The sequence below is a fragment of the Rhinolophus sinicus genome, chromosome 17 (genome assembly GCF_057876585.1).
Source record: "Rhinolophus sinicus isolate RSI-liver-muscle chromosome 17, RSI-T2T, whole genome shotgun sequence".
NCBI classification, from domain to species: Eukaryota; Metazoa; Chordata; class Mammalia; order Chiroptera; family Rhinolophidae; genus Rhinolophus; species Rhinolophus sinicus.
In genome coordinates, this window is record NC_142517.1 from 122,640,412 (window position 1) to 122,646,527 (window position 6,116).

The following is a 6,116-nucleotide window of genomic DNA, read 5'->3' on the forward strand; positions in this document are numbered from 1 at the left end:
GACGCGCTCCCAGGGTCTGCGCCAGGGCACCACCAAACTCCCCAGGGACGTGGGGGGAGCCGGGCTGTCGCAGCACGAGGGACAGAGGCCATGGGTGACTTCTGGGGACTTGGAGCAGTCTGCGGGGCATGGGGAAGAACAGAGTGCGCGACTGATGAAGTACGAAGCCAATGGAACCCCGCGGGAAAATGAAAAAGCCAGGAGACACTATAAACTGGTAACCTGCGAGAGCCGATCGCGGGAGAGCTGCGGGCCTAAGGGGGCGGGGCCTCCCAGGCGCAGTGGGTGGAGCTTCCCGACTGACATTGATTCCTGGACGCCCTCCTTAAATACAGGTTGTGTTCCGTTTTCTATTATGATAAATTTCAAACATATCCAAAGGTAGGCAGAATAATATAATGAACCTTCAACACTCACCTGCAACAATGAACAAATCATGGCCAATCATATTTCGCCTATACCTTTCCCCTACTCCCTATATTATTTTGAAGAAATCTCAGACATCATTTCATCCATAAATATTTCAGAATATACTTCCAAAAGATAAGAACTCTTTAAAAAAACATAACCACAATACCAGTGCCTTAAAAAAATTACAATAATTTCTTAACATCTTAAACTATCCGGGACCCAAGTGTCTCATAAATGCCATAAAACTTTTAGAGTTTGCCAATTTGAATCAGAATTCAAATAAAATCCACACATTGCAATAGATTGATATGTCTTTTAGGTCTCTTCTAATCAATAGATTCTCCCTCCATATCATTTGGTTGTTGTTGCAATTATTCATTGAAAAAGCTGTTTCTATCTTGGAGGCTGATATTTAGAGGTTATAAACCATAAAACTGGTCCTGCTCCCCGGACTTCCAGTCCTGTCTACGCCACCCTGCTCACCTGTGAACATTATCCCTTACACAGATGGCTCAGGCTTCTCTCTTCCCAGGAGTTGCCCTTGTCTTGCTACCTGCACGCGTGACTTGGTATTTGCTTGATGCTATTTATGGCTTTGTGTTGATGAGAGATTATAGCAGGAATTCAATGAGGATACCTTCATTTCCCACACCCACATCACTTGTTGTGCTGTATGTGGTTTTGACCCCCACCCCCACTGGGCATGTTCATTTTTACCATCTTCCCATTCTCTGATCTCTCCCTCTCCCCTTCATCATCATCATCAATTAAAAATCTCTCCATATTTTAAGGCTAGCCCTAGAGATGGTATATCCCCTCCCCTCCCCGTAACCTTCCAGGTCAGAAGGGCTGTTCCCTCCTCTGGGCTTCCATACACGTTGTTCCACCATCTTTTTTGGCATTTATCTTTTTATATGCTGCACCCATCATTGTTTGTGTATGATCTTAAACTGAAGAATTCTTAAGGGCAGGGGACTGTGGCTTATCTTCGGATCTCCCACAGCCCTTGACACAGTTCTTTGTTCATTGTGATTACCCAATAACTGTTGGCCAAGAAGGTAAAAAATTCATTTGCTTATATAGTAGTTTGCTATATTTCGTTCTATTTTGTTGCCCCAACAAGGTTGTAGATTTCAAGACAGGTACTATGTTTCCAACAGTCTCAGACTGTTCCACCCCGACTCAAATCATCAAGTGCTTGTTTCCATACACTTTTTAGTGTATATTGGATAACAGTTTTTAATTTGTACTTAATTTTTTTCTTAGAAAAATTGCCAAATTCCCTACTTTATATATAGCTATAGATACAGGTATAATATGTAGGTCTCTGTACAACCAATATTTAGAGTTGAGTATATAACCCAATTCTGGACACAGAGACATTAGGGGAAGTCTCCTAGGGGGTCCTCTCTCCTAAGACAGAGACGTACATAGACACAGTATTGTTCTCTTTATGTACATTATAGTGTTCAGAAGTGATCCCTGGAACTGCAGCAGGCATCAGAGGCCATGAGGGGCCCTAGCACTAAGGTGAAGCTGATGAGGACAGTAGGAAGCAGGAATAAGACTCTGGACCTGGAGGACATCATTTCACCTCTGATTGTTTGACACCCACATCCCATATCTTTTTCTTTCTGAACACACTCTGACCTACAATGATTTCTAAACACTTACTACTTACTGAAAATATAAGCTGTAGCACAGAAGCTTGTTAGAAATACAGAATCTCAGGTCGCCCCAGACCTACTGGATCATAACCTGCATTTTAATAAGCTCCCTCAGGAAATTTACAGACAAATGAAAATTATCAAATCACTGAACTGATGCCCTACAATTGCAGCTGTTTTAGATAATCAATTATTTAATCAACTCATTTATGTATTTCACATTAACTGTTTGCCATGAGCAGAATACAAAGGTATCTCAGACTCCTGCAAGCTAAGGCAATGAGATGAGTGTGATAACAATCAAAGAAGTGGTAAACCATACATTTTGATAGCATAGGGGGAGCAGTTAATTTCCCTGCTTAAAAATCCTCAGTGGCTTCACATTGTACAGAAAATAAAACTCAAAATCCTTAACACAAATTTCAAGGCTCTGCAGGACATGATTGTTGCCCCCTGTCGTCACCTTCTCTTCGCCCTACTCCAAGTGATCCCTCCACACCCCATTCACCTGGTGTGGTGTGTTAAAGCTGGCTGAAAATTCTTTGACACTCCTCCGGTGGACAGGTGGGTCCCTGTGCCCTCTCCTTGAACCCGGGTGGATCTATGACTGCTTTAACTGTCCAGTATGGTCCTGCCTGAATTCCGGACCCCAAAATTCATGAGAAATAACAAAATGGTTGTTTGAAACCTGTAAGTTTGGAGACAGATATAGCTGCAGCTATAAATAACCAGAAACCTGGCTAATTCTCACTTAGCCTTAGGATTCCTTCCTCAAAGGGGCTTTTCCTGGCTTCCCTTTTGTTAAAATTTAGGAGAGACCATAATCTGGACAGAAATCAGGAGGATCTAGGGTCTGTGGGAGGAGCTGTCCCTCTCTATGTCTGTTATCAAGATAACCCTACAGGAAGAATCCTGTTTACAACATAGCTCTATGGTTGCACTCGCCCCTCCCCTTAACTTTCTCTTCCCCTCTATAAGTTACTTCCTCCACCTTTGTCTGGGCAGAACTTCCACGTGGTTTCCCTTGGCTGCACTTACAGGATTGCAATCCTTTCTTTTTCCCAAATAAATCCTTTTTGGTGATGTAATACCTAGCCAACTTTTCTTTTACAATGAACACTTTCTAAGTCAGGTCCCACTCCAGGACCCTCTCCCAGCACTGAGGTCTTTCCCTCCAATGCCTTAGCACAGTGTGTGACCCTAGACTGATGGGTTTGCCTCTTTGATGTCTGTCTTCCTAGACAATAATTTCAATGAAGGCTGACTTGTTCATCATTGTATACTCATCACCTTGCACACTGCCTGGCATCTGGTGGGAAGGACCTCCGAAATATTTGTAGAATTAAGTCACTAATGAGTTATGCCAAGTGAATTCTAAATATATATATTTGGAATATGGCCAATATATTAATATGCTTCCAAATCTTTGCAGTAAAAAATCTCCCTCTTACTCTTGATCTTGAGCCACCAGGTTCCTTTTCCCAGAGGTAACTCATGTTACAGGTTCTTTTTTGTCTTTCCAGGGATAGTCTATACATATAGAAGCAGTTATATGCATATTTGCATGTGTGAGAAGTTCACCCCTTGTTTGAAAGCCCAAATAGCTTACTCTTCTGACTCTTCTTGTTTTCACTTAAAAAGATATCTGGGTGATCATTCCATATCAACCTCCTCATTCTTTTTTTATGGTCACAAATATTCTGTGATCTATGTAATCAGTCTCCTGTTGTTAGATATATAGGCTGTTCCTGGTCTTTCACTATTATAAACTATATTGTAATGATTTATACAAATGAATACATCATTTCTTGTACATAACATTCATTCATATACATGTGAGTATCTCTGTAGAAAAAGTCCTTTAAAGTGGAAGTACTAGGTCAAAGTGTCTGTATTTGTAATACTGATAACTATTGTCAAGTTGCCCTCCATGGGCTTTGCATTTATTTTTTACTCCTACTTGTAATGCATGGGCACACTTGTTCCCTTACAGCCTCACTAACAGACTATGTTATAAAACTTTTATAGTTTTACCAATCTGATGGGCAAAAATTAGTATTTCAGTATGGCTTTTTTTTTAATTTAATTATAAGTGAAGGTGAGCATGTTTTCATATGTTTAGGAGACAGTGTGTTTCTTTTTCTGTAAATCCATGTGCCTTACCCATTTTTCTATTGAGTTCTTGGTCTTTTTCTTATTGAGTTGTTGGAGCGCTTTACATATTAGAGACAATAGTCTCTTGTTCTGTGATAAATGTTACAAAATTTCCCCCCAGCTTGTTATTTGCTGTTAATAGCTTTTGCCTTGCAAAATTTTTAAAAATTTTTATGTTGTATTTCATTATGTGTTACTCCACAACAAATTGTCACAAAATTTAGTGGCTTAAAACAACTGTAATCATTTACTGTCTCTCACAGTTTCTGTGGGACAGGAATTCAGACAGGGCACAGCAGAGATGGCATGTTTCCTGCTCCAGGTGGAAGACCTGAAAGGTGGGAGGCAGACGAGTGGTTGATGCTAAAGTTGCCAGCTGGGAACCTAGATGAGGCTCTCGACCAAAATACCCACAGATGTCCTGCACGTCCTCACAACATGGCTGCTGGGTTCCAAGAGAGAGCCGGGCTTAAGTTGTATTTCCTTTAATGACCTAGCCTTGAAACTTGTGCAGCACCATTTCCACTTCATTGTATCAGTTGAAATTGTTACAAAGGTTCACCAGGAACATAAAATCCACCTTTTGATGGGGTAGAGTCAACGTCTTAAGAGAGTACCACATTCTCTGTCACTCTAGCATTGATTGTAGATTAGCCTGAGGTGACCCAACTCAGAGGAGGGCAGAGCCCAGAGAACCACGGCAAACAGAGCATGAACCATGTCCCAGGCTAACCTGACACATTCTCTGTCTCTGGACTCTCAGTCATGTGAGCCAATAATTATCCTTTTTGCTCTTTCAGCCAGTTTCAGTGGATTTGTCTATTTTCTGCAGCCAAATGCATCTTAATTTATATATCCAGACAATTTAATTGCATTGAATTATTCTCAACCTCATGGCAATGCTGAAAGATGGGTATTACTTTCCCCACCGTATAGATGAAGAAACTGAGGCTTAGAGGGCTAAAGTAACTTGCCATAGGTCACACGACTAATTGATGCCTATGTCAGGATTTGAACCCAGGTTTGTCTGTTGAGACCATTCTTTTCTGTATGCCAACCCAAATTGCCTTAAGTAGAAATGTGGGGAGCCCCTGGGAGGTTGGGGTGCACCTGACCTTTCTTTGCTCCATCCAGTGACGATAAGACCTTGGAAGCACTAGCGACATTGTCTTTCAGATATGGTTTTATTTACTCTCTTTTGTTTGATCTGTGTTAACCATGATATTTAATATAAATATTCAAAGGATGCTGACAAATGGAGGAAGGAAATAAGAAAAGTAAAGGAAAAACTGCTTTAGAGAAAGCCAGCCCACATTTCCAGAGTGTAAACAGTGAACCTGGACCATAAAAACTTCATTTAAATGTCAGTGTTATACCTTTGTACTTCAGTACTGAATAGGAAATCATGCTTGCCCCAGTATTTATGGCTCATCAATAATACATTAGCTTGGTTCCCAGAAAAGCTCACATTCAGGAAAGGACAGAGCCTTTTGTTTGGTTTATTGAGCAGCTGAAGGGGCAGAGCAAGTTCATTTCATTGGTGGAGTCATTTGGTGAAGGCCTTAGACCCAGACACCCAGTGATAGCCAACTCCTCTCCTCCCCAATGCTCTCCTCTCCTCCCACCCCAAACCAACCCCTTCAGCTCAAATATTACTTTCCTGGGAAGCCTTCCTTACATGTATGTCAGTGCTCTTTCTGTTACAAGGGGCAGAAATGGATTCAAAAGTGAAAAAAAAGTTTAAAATTTATCATCTGTGTGTCTATCTATCATCTATGGTGAGAGGCTTCAGTCACAGCTACATCTAGGTGACAGATGATGGTGTCAAGATTCTGTCTCTTCACAGACAATAGTTTAGTGGTTACCAGAGGGTAAGTGGGGAGG